This window comes from Monomorium pharaonis, chromosome 5 (assembly GCF_013373865.1).
Source record: "Monomorium pharaonis isolate MP-MQ-018 chromosome 5, ASM1337386v2, whole genome shotgun sequence".
NCBI lineage: Eukaryota > Metazoa > Arthropoda > Insecta > Hymenoptera > Formicidae > Monomorium > Monomorium pharaonis.
Window position 1 is genome coordinate 22,172,111 of NC_050471.1, and position 13,135 is coordinate 22,185,245.

General features: G+C 39.2%; 1 protein-coding gene across 2 annotated transcripts in view; it reads right to left on the bottom strand.

The window, feature by feature from the left end:
- Nucleotides 1-12,919, bottom strand: part of LOC105833651 (neuroligin-4, Y-linked) — a 217,941-nt gene extending 205,022 nt beyond the window's left edge. For both annotated transcript variants that reach the window (XM_036287401.1, XM_036287400.1), the window contains exon 1: nt 11,945-12,919. The gene's annotated coding sequence lies outside the window, so the exon portion shown is untranslated. The remainder of the gene's footprint in view (nt 1-11,944) is intronic.
- Nucleotides 12,920-13,135: the final 216 nt, after the last annotated feature.

Sequence of the window (13,135 nt, forward strand, 5' to 3'; positions counted from 1 at the left end):
AGGACTGTAAACGGATAACAAGATCGTACCTTTAGTTAATTGAGCTTGCAAATTAAGTTGGTTTCGTCGCCAAGCAATAATAACTCTTTGGATCGAATTCAACTTTAAATACAATTGCAGATTAAATTTTCACCGTGGAAGAATCTATCTTGAATTCGAAGGAAGCAACACTTGTCAATTCCTACAGTATATTCTATGTTCTACACACACACACACACATCTACTCTGTTTTACATGAGACGCAGCGGAAGCTTTCCTCAACGTGCTCAAAAATAATTTTCGGCGGTACTTGTCGCTCGCGCATGCGAAGACCGAAATGCTCGACACCGACACCGAGTGGATAGGGGTCCTCGTTTAAATTCAAATCCCAACCTACTTCCTTGGAACCCTTTCGTAAAATTTACTCTCCAGCATGCATGCAAAATAATCGCGAGGCTGAACTACAGGGCGCATAACTATATATCCCGTTAAAAATTTGGTGAACCAGCGTTACAAATAACATCGCATCTACCGCTGATGTCGGATAAACGAGGGATTATTTCAACTGTACGAGAAAAGCATACTGAATTATTTAAAAAAGCAATGTGAAATAAGAAATACGAAATAGGTATTAAAGCAATAATTATAACTCCAGAGTGCTACTCGTACACGCATATTTTTCTTACTCTTGGTGAAAATTTGTCTGCATAATTAAAAGCCTTTTTACACATTCCCATGTATATTTTATGAAATTACCAAGTGGTAGAAAAACTGAACTAACACTGTTTTAATGTAAAATACTTAAATGAATTTTAACGATCTTATTAAATGTTATTATAACCTAAGTTCTAGAAGATCTGTACGGACTTTTCTGTTTTAAATCTTTGTAATTCAGGTCATAATTAAACTTGTTAGCTGCTGAGTGAAAATTTATCCATAGTAGCACTCTAGGGTCAATCGAAGCAGTAATAATTTAGAAAAGACGTACTTTCACACGTGTATGATGTATAATTAAAAACTTATAAGTACGGACAAAAAATTCTATTCAAGTAATGAGTAAGTATCAGTGTAGAAAAATCTACGTAAAATCTACTACGGCACTTCTTTTGACTTTATTTCTCGTTTTAAATCGCTTTCTTTTAGTTCAGTGTGTTTCTTAAAAATGAAAGCAATTTAATAAAATAGGTCTGCAAAATTTTCTGCAATATCACATTGTGATTTCTTCAAATTTTCTTGAATTTTATCAAGGTATTAAGATCCTGTAGCATCATAAGATAACGCGGGCGAATGTTTCCGTGATGTCGAAAATCATCAGGCCGATGCTAATGTTCTGATATGACATCTGCGGCCTCAGTACGTCACAACGTAGGTAGTATACGTTTGATATCTCTCGGGCATTACCGTGCATATATGTGAGAGACATTTCGTGATCCGTGAGTTAAGAGAAACGGTCATGTATGGCGGGGATAAGTCGATGGTAAAAAACGTATTTCAGAAGTCATCATCGTCGTGGCTCATTTTGTTACGATCCGTAAAATCAAGAAAACGTCGGGAAAACAGTTCGAAGAACCAGAAATCCACGTAGTCAAGAATTCGCTCGTCAAGACTCGATATTGAAAGAAATCCCAAACTCTAAAGTTCAAATTTACAAGAGAACGTTCCAAATAATTGCAAAATCGCGAAAGTCGAAAGTATACTCGTGCTCGTATTCACACTTCCCGAATTACCAAGGGCTAAAATTCCCTGGGATGCAAAATTCGGATTTTAAGAAAGTACCGAAGACTAAAGCGCCAAAATGGCAGAATATCAAAATCTGCTGATTGTTCATTTCAGAATTCTCCTACAGCTCAAATATTCCAGGGTATTCTTCCCTCAAAGTACGAAAGACGGAGTAATCGTAGATTTCGGGGCGGAATAATTAGGAAAGAATTTAGTGAATGCGTTTATCCAGATTGCTTTAGATACGACGATGCAAGAAGCGGCAGCTACCGGCTAACCACCGATTGTGTGCTACGTGCTTCCGGGCAGATAATTCTAACACAAAACCCCTATGTAAAGCCCGACGGTGGGTTGCCCATGGTGTGTAACGTGATGTTAAATTGTACCATTTCGAGCGATCGCCGCGAATAACGTGGCGGCTAATAGAACATAGCCGTGCGAAATTTACGTATCGCTATACAGTTTGCTTTGTGCGCCCTCTCTCTCTCTCTCTCTCTCTCTCTCTCTCTCTCTCTGTCTCTCTCACTCAATAAGACGCGTCGATGGAGATACAGAACTGGCGATTTCATGCGCATCGAATTGAAATCTGAACAATGCCAGCAGCCAATTAACAAACGGATGTACAAGGCGCGCGTAGAACGAAGAAGGATCTACCGTATGAGTAAAAGGTTTCAACAGCATGTTCCACGGGGCTTCTCGATTAATCAGGATTTCATTTACCAAAGTTGGCGAACGAGAAATTATCGCTGTCCTATTGAATTATGAATCAAACAGAGTTCTAGGGCGTTTTTTAAACCTTTGGGATAATTTTGCGATAGCTTCTAGGTTTGTGGTCAAAGCATTTATCAGCTTGCACAGCTCGACATCAGTTTCGGTGGGCGATAAAATGTGAAACAGGTTCGCGCCCGCTCTTGGCTATTGCGGTTTTCATTGCAACCAACTCGTGCATTATCGACTCCCGCTGTGTTTGGAGGGTTCGATAACGTCCTGGCAGCTGTCACTGATGGCGAAAAATCGCGACGTATCGGCAGCGAGGCTTCGGAATACGAAGAGTGAAAAGATAAAAAAGAAGAATCGCTAATAGCGCAAACCGCAGAGGGTATGTTCGGTGCAAAAAGAGAAACTTGAAATAAATTGTAAAACAAATCCTAAGATCAATATAAGAGTAAAAGTTGCGTACACAACGTTTTATATTTTATAATTTGAAAGCTTAAATTAATCAGGTATACACGTTAAAAAGGAATTTAATTTATAAATGAAAAATTGAATGAAAGAATGCGAACAAAAAACGGGGCAATTTGTAAAAGAGCATTCTTCTTTCCTAGATTTATCGACAATACTAAATTTTCAACAATATTCGGGATGAAGAGAGTTTAATAAGAATTTTACTTCAATTTTATCTTGGAAACTGATATTCCGACATTATAATTATCGGAAAAAATTCCGTGTAACGATCAACACGTGAACCACTCATGGTCCATTCACAAAGTGCTTTAATAAGAGTGAATTGCGCAAATAGTTTGAAAATTTACATGGTGGGAATTCTTTTCGTTCAACCAAGCCTGCAACGATACGGCTATACCTCCGCTCTTTGCGGTTTGCCGTGTTTTAAATACTTTCCAATTAGCAGGGAAACTCGCGCACTCGGCACCACGTACAGCTTAGATTTGCATGAATCGTTTATTCCACAGTACATGCTGTTCAAAATCCCGTACTGTACCTGGTTTCTATTCGTTAAGGAATTTGCACACTTCATCAGTATATTTTCAATTCGACGTTCTCGTCTATGCTATTGCTTTTTTCAATTTTAAATTAAACATACACAGCTCAGAAAAGTCAATGTAAATTATTTAGAAAATAAAATAATAAAACAGAATACATTAGCTTAATAAAGTAGATGAGTAGTAGGGAGTTGAGAAATTTAATGGTATACGCCGCTCTAAATACATTCAGTCAAGAATATTAAATGAAATTTTGCTGGCAGCTAGAAATTCAGATCTACAATTAAAGCAGCGTCTGTTTTCGAAAACTCGTAAAATATTTGCATTCGCAATCAACCTTGTTTGAGTTGTACTTGGGCAAAAAGCGCGTTTTACGTACGTAGACCAGCATATTAAATAGTACGTAAACATCGCGTGACGTTGAAATGAAAGCAACGTTTACAGTTGGGATAGTTTGCTCCGTGCCAATGATCTGCCATTGGAAATTGTAATTCTTCGGCCTTCAGGGCGGCGGTGTCACGTTACTGGTTACATATGGCGCTGCTTAATAAATCCAGCAGATACAACCCGCCGCAATCTAGCCGCTGGACACGTAATCTAGCTTAACGTATGTATCCACTCGATTTTCTCGCTTTGCCGCTCGGAGCCCTTTCCCGACCTCTTTCTATCCATCCCATCCCTCTCTGTCTCCCCCTATCTATCTTTCGCGACTCGTGAGAAGGCAGGGAGGGTCCTACCACTCTGTATGGGATTCCCAGATATGAAATCGACCACAGATATGGACTACGATGGATCGCTCTTGAAACTGAAACTGCGCGGGGTCAGAGGCGAGTGAACCACGAGTCAGTTTCATAAAATTGAACTTTTGATATTACAACTATTCTCAACTGCCTCACGTCATTGTATAACTTTCAAGTCAAATTTGAATATTTGCATATTGTAGTTATCAAGCACAACTAGTTAGAACTTTCAAATTTGTTAGTCTGTACTACATTTGACTTCTATATGATATTCCCTTCTTTGAATTTTCACTGTTTTCATACCAACTGAGTTTAGTTTTTACAATAAACGTGTCAAATGTTTTTTAAATGTTAAAAAAATTTTATCTTCTCCGCCAATTTATTGAATTTTTTAAATTTTATACTATTTTATTTAAAATAAATACTAGAATAAATACTACATGGGACTTGTATCAAAAATTACAATATACTTTTATTTATAACAGTGAGATTTTATTTATTATTTTTAGGTTGTGTTGTTTAGTTTAAATTTATTGTGTGTTGAATCAATTTGAGCATTTTAATCTTCTAGAATTTAACTATTTGAATTCAATTATTATAGATTAATGTAGACAATATCATCTTATATTTTATGTCATAAATATTCTGAAACGGCATCTTTGTCAATATGTTCATTTTTTAAATTCTTCTGAATGATTCGAGAAGCCTGAATACGAAGCGTCAAAGCTCGCATCGCGCAACCTCTGGGGAAAAATTGAAGCACAACTGTAAAATAAAAAATCGCTCAATATTACTATTGTAACGAATGTGCTCTACAGAAATTGATTCGATCGTAATTCCATGGCTATTCATTAAAAACGGTATCGCCATGCTCTTGCCCCGGTCTCGTAAATCACAAATCGGTGGTGCGAGCATTAGCCGTGATTTGAACGCGATATGAGCCCGACGCGGATAAAGTCCGGATTTACAGTCGTAAACGGGACGCGCGATGACGAAGTCATAAACCAGCGGTGGATTTAAAAGGTAGCACATTCAGTTCCGCTCGCATATGCAGCGGATCTTGGGAATCCTCACGGAATCGCGAGTAGCTTCCGCTTCATTGGGATTTACACGATTCGCGGGGACGAAGGATCGGCGGCGGCCGAGCTCGATTCTGACGCCCCGACCCTGAAGCTTAACCTTACGTAACAGCCCTGGTCTGGCACAAGACGATAAATCTTCATGAAGGCATTAGTGGTCCCTGTTACCACGTACGCGCACTCTATATCTACGTGCAGATCCTGCGGTTGTCAAGGTGACCTCGGAAAAAGAAAAGGACAGGACGAGGGAAAAGGGCAGGTCTTAATTGTCTTTTTCTAATATATATATATATATACCGATATATAGATCCACATATAGGTTTCACGACATTTCAGAAAACAGAGAGATGGATGAGAATTTTTATTAGTGGTACAGCTCACATTTCCTCTTGAACTTTACCGTACCTCCACAATTTTATTCGTATACGATCCGTACTTAAAGTTGGAGGAAGCTCGCCAATACTGGCAAAGACTTCCTGCAGCGATGCAACCTTTAATTATTTCTCCGAAAAGCTAAACATTGTATTAAATGATTGAAAAACACAATCTGCTAAGATATTTAAAGAAATAACTATATATCCGAAAACAAAGAGAAACTTTCAAAGTTTCCGATTGCGATCGCCCATAACGGTGTGAAGATGTGTAAAGTATTTCAGATTCAGATCGCAATATCCTAGTTTTCACGACAATACCCAAACTTATTGCACTTTTACAAAGTGCAATATGGACGCGAAGAATGGCAAAATTATGGGTACGTTTACGCTGGTAAATAAGACTCACTGCTAAAGAAAAACTTAGCGAACCTTGATTCACCGGGAAACTTTTCCAAGCAGATCATCGTAAGATCGAGCACCCCAAACTCCTACGATTTCCGAGAAGAACTTACAACGACGTAACGCTACCGAAACAAGATTCTATGCGAACGCGGGAGCGCGCGCGCGCGCGCGTACGCTGCACAAACTTTTTCTATAAATCAACGTCGTCCCTCTGTAAAAACCCCCCCCCCCCTCCCTCCCTCCTCCCCGAGAAGTGAAGAGAGTCACTCAATGGAAGACCCGCGAAGCGTTTACGTTTGGAGCAACTTCGATTCCCATCACGAGACAAATAGCCGAGTCGACTGAAAATACTATCTTTTACATTTGCACACAGCTGATTTTTCCCCCCGTTAGATATTTATATAAATGTTGACTTCCTTCTTCAGAGGTAAGAGAAGCGATAGGATTAACCGTTTCCGGTATGGAATCTCTAACGCGCAATAGGGCGATTACCATTCGGTTGATTCTGTCCTAAGAGCCCAACATCCTGTGGTATTAGGGCACTCACGTAAACCAAGATCGAACTGTCTCTCTGAACGCGTCAGGAATCAAATTACATCAGACGGAGCAGTAATTGTTCCCGCCGATCTACAATCACGAAAGGCAAGAAGTAATTGTACCGTTTTTTTTTTTTAGAATAAGAGATTCTAACATTACAAACTTTTATTTTTAAAAGTTGGAGAACAACGTAACGACGTAAAAGAATGACTTTTTTTTATATCTGCGATTTATTTTCAACGTACATTCATATCTTACATACATGTAATATATGTACGTATATATAAAAAGAGAACTTTAATTCCTAATTTCCTAATTTTCACCGGCGAACTCCAAACTAATTCAAAAATAAGATCAGACCTAATAAAAATCTATTGTTGCGACAAGACTTAGTGTAACCATCATAAAAATCTATAATCGTCAAATTATAGTGTTATGAAGATTAAAATAGAAGAGAAAATGAAAATTCAAGATTTTGCAATTTTAGAATTTCATAGTAATGGAACATATTTAAAAAACTAAATTTGAAAATATCGTAAAGATACCGGAATAGCTTTTGAGAAATTCGAAATCGGCTTCCAATAATCCCTGTAATGCGTCGCGCGATATCGTAATCAAGTACGCTACGACGGATTATCGATCCGCCGTGCCAAAACTCGCTCCGCTCGATGGTAGGCGAAGTTACCGCGATATGTTACTTAAATGGTGATACCGAAACTACGGTGTAAAGTGAGACATTTTTCACTCGTATCCGCGCGCGAGATACACCGCGTCACAGTGTGCACATCGCATTTGGCCGAGTTCCACGCGTCCGCAGGATTCTCCGTTCGCAATTTTCGACGGAATATAACGCGCCGGCATGGCGCGATTGCGTTGCGAATACACAAGCGCTAATAAACTTTTGTCATCCAATTAATATCGCGTCTAGCTGGGTTAATAAACGTTTTTCTCGTTACCGAAAAACAATAATATAGTTATTCGATCAATAAGCGAAAATTATCTCTTATGTTTATGATTTCGTATTATTTATAATTTTACATTATTACTCAAACACGCAAAGTAATGTCTAGAAAAGTGACAAGAAAAGAAATTACCTGATTAAACCTTGAGATTATATAAAATTCAGATAAGTTTGAGAACAGAAAGAGGATAAAACAATAAAAGACGATAAGAGATAAAATAATTGAAAGGAAATATAATAATTGGAAAAAAGATAAGAAAAGATGGTCCAGAGAGAAAGTGTTGCGGAATAATGAGAAATTTATAATCTCACAACCTAATGATTAAAATATCACGAATATCAAGAACGCAAACTATTAGGATATTAAGATTATAAGAGCTTTAAAATATAAGTCAGAATTTAATCCGAAAATTTTTTTAATCTAAAAATTATTAAAGCCAAGAGATAGCGTTAATCTTTATTTAAAGAACCCAAAAGTTAAAAATCTGTAAAAGATTTTATGTATTTAAAACAGTTTTCAGAAAATCTAAAATTTAATGAGTTTCTACCAAAATTGTTGCCAATTTGTTAATTGTTATTACAAGGGACATTTTAAAATAATAAAAATACTATAGAGCTTTATATTCCACTCCTAAAAATTCTCCGAAACTTTTTATCCTTTCAAAAGTTTTTCCCCGTGGAAATAACAAAACCGAAATTTGGAGAAAATCCCCTAACTTGGCAACTTTAAGTAAAACTTAGCGAATAACTACTTTGAAATAAAAACTTCGAAAAAGAAATCTGTAAAATATCAGCACGCTTAAGGAACTACATTAGCAAAATCCCATTATTGTTTAACTGTACATAACTCGAAATGTAGCCGAATAAAACATTATAAATAATAAAAAACATGTTTTGTAATACTACTTTTAAGTTGAATAGAATGAAAAAATATGTGTAACAAAATACTAAAAGTGTACCTTGAAAGAGTTTCAAAATATTCAAAAGTGCTTTCTACAAAATGTCGGTTATTATATGTACCAACACATTGTCGCCACCGCATAAGTAATTAGTAGAACTCATTGCCTAATGGATATTACGAGTGACCATTTTCTACAAAGGCCATAATAGCATCTTCTCCTCTATTGCATAAATCATTTCAACATTCTTTCATCTGGACAAATCTAGATTACGATTATTCGAGTTCTTTATGAAATCGTCGTAACCTTATGCGGCTTTAAGTGTTTCTTGGATCGTTAGACTCCCTTACAAAACCGTGAGATTTCAATTTTAAGATCTCACCTCTTTGATTTTTGAACCGGCAGCATTCTATTCACGCTGGAAAGAAACTTTAGGGAAAGAGATAGAGAAAGAGTAATACATCCAGAGTTGAAGGGGTAGGGGGGAGGGGGACTGCGGCAGAAGCGAAGAAAGAGCGAAGTTGGTTGAACTCTGATTATGGCGCGAAACGGGGACAACTCGAGATGAAGTCGAAGTAGAGCCAGGAAGAGGAGCTCGACGACGAAGGGGATGAATTCTCCCCTGTTCGCGCTGTCTCGGTCTCTCATTTCGCGTGTATGCGCGCGCCTAACCGGAGAAACGCGTTACCTACGCACGCCTACCGGAGAGAGCCTTCTTACACAGGTCGGCGTGCAGCGCGCAGAATGCATTTCATCAAAACTTGCGGCTCTCGTCTCGCCATCGAGCGGGGATGTCCTATTCACTACCGCGGGGCGTGAATCAGCCCCTCAATCTCGGATATCGCATAGCCGAAGACTCGCTGTACGAACAGCTAAGGCACCGTGTGCACGAGCGAGACCATTTACAGCATGAAATAAGTTCCCAACTACCTTCAAGTAATCTCGCGAGCGGCTACGTGCGGAGAAAGTCGGAGGAATTCTCCTTAGTTTTTAGCGACCCCGATAGTTAATACGCGCAACGTAAGGAAAGTAAAAGAGTTGGAATGTAAAAATTCTACAAGTGCACGCGATACTTTTAAATTTGCATGGCCGAAAGGAGGCGAGGTGGGAGTAGACTTACATTTGTACTAAACGACTCCTATACCGTATTCGTATCGTTAACGCTAATCCGGCGCACCGTAAACTTCTGTACTTTCATTAATAATCCCCCGGATCGTGCGGCCCAGGTTTTCCCTTCGGCCCGACGTTTTGTCATGAATATTAAGATCCTGATAAACAATTTCACGCGATGATAGCGGGAAGCGATTGCGCGCTACTCGCGTCCGTCGAATCTCGCCGCATATATATTTCTCCCGGGGAAGGGAAACGCCGGGGCGGTGCACATGCGAGGCACGTAATCCGCGTTTCGCCGTTTTCGCGTCGGGAAAGATAAATCAGGCGTCTTATGTACGTAAGCAGAACAAATTTCATTCAATCGGAATCGGCGGGCGTGTGTGTTTGTTAGCCGGCTGCATTTATCAACAGAAACACATTTGCATTCTTCTCGGTGCGCTCCTCGCGCCGATGCCGGGGTCGGCGACGGCGGATTATTTTTCCAATACGCTACAAATACAAGAGGCGTATATTTCCGAGGGAAATACTGAATATGAGATTGAACGCGCGCGTCCTCCTCGCACAGAGGACACGTATACGGTTTCGAGAACAATATCGCTTTGCTTGTAGACGGCCGCCGCAAATTCTTCTGCGGCTACCCAGTTTCCATTTTCATGTGGTCCGTTCGAGGTTTATTCAAGGTGTCGGAAGAGAGACCGGAGGAACTACGGGAGTGGAGTGTGGCTCTCTTGAAAAATGACGGGGGTAAATCACGTTTATCGCGACGGATGCTGTTGAAACTATGTGAAAATATCTTCGAGAATTGTAATTGCATCTGCAGAAACGTAATTATGTTTACGTGCTCGAAAGATTGTATATTATACATGCTGAGCTACGCGCTTAAGGGCTGAAACAACATTACGTGCCTCGTGTAACCGCCGAAGCCAAAGATATATCGCCCCTGAGTTTATTCGAGAAGTGTCTGGAACTTCTTGGAGTGCGCTTCGGCACTAACCACGAGAGCTCACAAAGGCATAATGAGCACGTAAATCGTCAGAAAGTTGTAATCCGCTTTGAAGCCGGGCGCGCGCGGGGGGAAGGGGGAGGAGGATCGCGACATGGCGGCCGCACGTAAATTCCGTCGGCCGTTTATGCAAATTATCGGCGGGCCACAGGGTTAATACATTTTCGCGTGCGCGCGTGCAACGTTTCGCGATATCTATAACGATTCGATGGCTACGGCTATCGGTCCGGGCACCCCGGGTATATTTTCCAGCGAATTTACAGCATTTGCATACTTCGGGAATATTTAAACGCGGAAACCCCCGCGGCGGGTTACCGTTGGAAAAACAGGAATTTCACTGTTGAGCGAGAACGCCCGCCATGTTTCCGCGCAATGTGGAAGATCGAAACGATGAGGTCCCGTTTAACTCCCTCCCCTCCCCCCCTCCCCCCGCCACGCTACGAATTCAATACAGATTTGCGGAAATCTTCTCTCTTTAATGTTAACTTATTGAAACGTTTTCAAACGTTTGACAAACGAACGATACTTTTTATTATTATTATTATTATTATTATTATTATTATTAAATTTTTATGTAGAATAAATATGAGAAGCTGTTTGCGAACAATTGCAATTAATAATTAAATATTGACATTGCAGCACTAGTTTCTCTTCGAAACTGTTTGCAACCGCATTAATATTTCACATGTAATACGGGATGTCATTAATGCTCTCAATTAGAGTTATTCATATATTCATTGACTGAGAGAGTGAAATAGTGTACAGTGAATATCTTGAAATTTTCTTTAATGAGAATTACTCTTTTTAAATTGATAAATGACAACAATTCTTGCAAAACATCTTGTCTAATTTAAACAGAAAATGTGTTAAGAAAAACTTCGCGCGTCATATAATTTAAAATAAAATTTTATTTTGAAACAACAAAGTTTATCAATGCCAAAAATTTGAATTCTGTAATTACAATTTTTTTTATTCATTAATAATGTATATAACTATTGTTTTAATAAATAATAATCTTGTTTTTATTGTACGTTTTAATTGTATTTTAATTGCATTACAATTACAATCAGTAAACAAACATAAACAACTTAACATAATTATATTTTCCAGAAAATAATAATTTAAATAAATTTAGATGCAAAATTTAGATTTTAAAACTGTCAATTAACGCAAAATTGATTATTTTAGTATCTTTTTAGTCATTTACTGGTGATTATTTAAGGATAGTGACCTCATGTTTTTCTTGTTGGTGCTTTAATTTATTTCAGTAAGTATTATTAATAATAATATCCCAAGATAACGATTTTATATGCATTTTGCATTTTTTTCTAATTACAAAAAAAATACACTATCAAAAATATTAATAATTCATGAAAAAATGAGATAAAGATCGATAACAATTATAATTAAAACTCACCATTAAGAAAAAAGATCTCCTGGAAATCGAAGAAATCAAAAGAGGAAGAACCTCACGCACAGATTCGACACATTCTTCCAATAATCACTATAAACGCACAATCACACAAATGCATATTCACTCCGTTTTGCAAAATAACTGAGATGATGGCCAAAAGACAGTTAAGTTAAATTAACTTAATTAACACGCGAACTTTTGATTAATCTTCGAACATCACACTGCACAATTTACGAGGCGATGAATCTTCTTTATCCTAACATTTCATCTTCCTTGCCAGTTAATCTGTTCCTCATTCATGGGCAGGGCAAACAATTTTACAGCGATCCGATATCACTGATATATTACTACGATGCGTTTCATTAATCGCACAAACAGTCGCTACCGGTATAAAACATCCAGATTTAGATTTTTCGTTGATAATGTTCAAATAACTCTTTAAAGTTAGTTTTGACGTTTATAAACAGCTCAACTTTTATATACTTCAGTCCATAACATTGAGGTATTTTCTCCTCATCTCGAACAGCCCTTGCGATTTCATCCAATTCGTCAATTTCGTCAAATTGATATTTAATAACTTTTCTGTGCTTCACCGATACCCTCAGTGCTGTATCAATCACACACTTTTCAACGTCAACGTCGGACATTCGAATAGCGCGTACCTGCGTCTTCCGGCCCGCGTTTACCGGAAGTGAATCCGAGGGGATGTTTCAACCCTCGCAGGAGCAGTAACGAAGCGTCCGCGCGCATTCCGCTCGCGAACGCAATCGGTGAACGCGGCGCCGCGACGCCAGGCAAACGCGACGCCCGGATTACAGCAAGCCCGTTGACACCCTGAAGGATGTAGCGACGACGCGGGGCCACCCTCGGACGGCGGCGGGGCGGCACGGTGACCGGCACGACGCGACGTGTGTAACGTCACCGCGAGGTTCGCGAGACGGACTACGGCACCGGAATGGAAAGCTCCGCAAGCTCTCGCGCAACGCGACGCCAGAGCCTCCATTCTCGTCTGCCGAGCGCGCCACGGTCGATTCCACGGATTACACTTCGGGGTTGGATGCTGTGAAACCCACCTAGCCAGACAGAGGGTGCCTTTTGTGAAACCAGAAGCATGACTACATCTACCAGGCTCGCTTAAACTTTGCTTTGTAACTTGAAATAGGACCGGTTCGTTACAACATTAATTACAATATT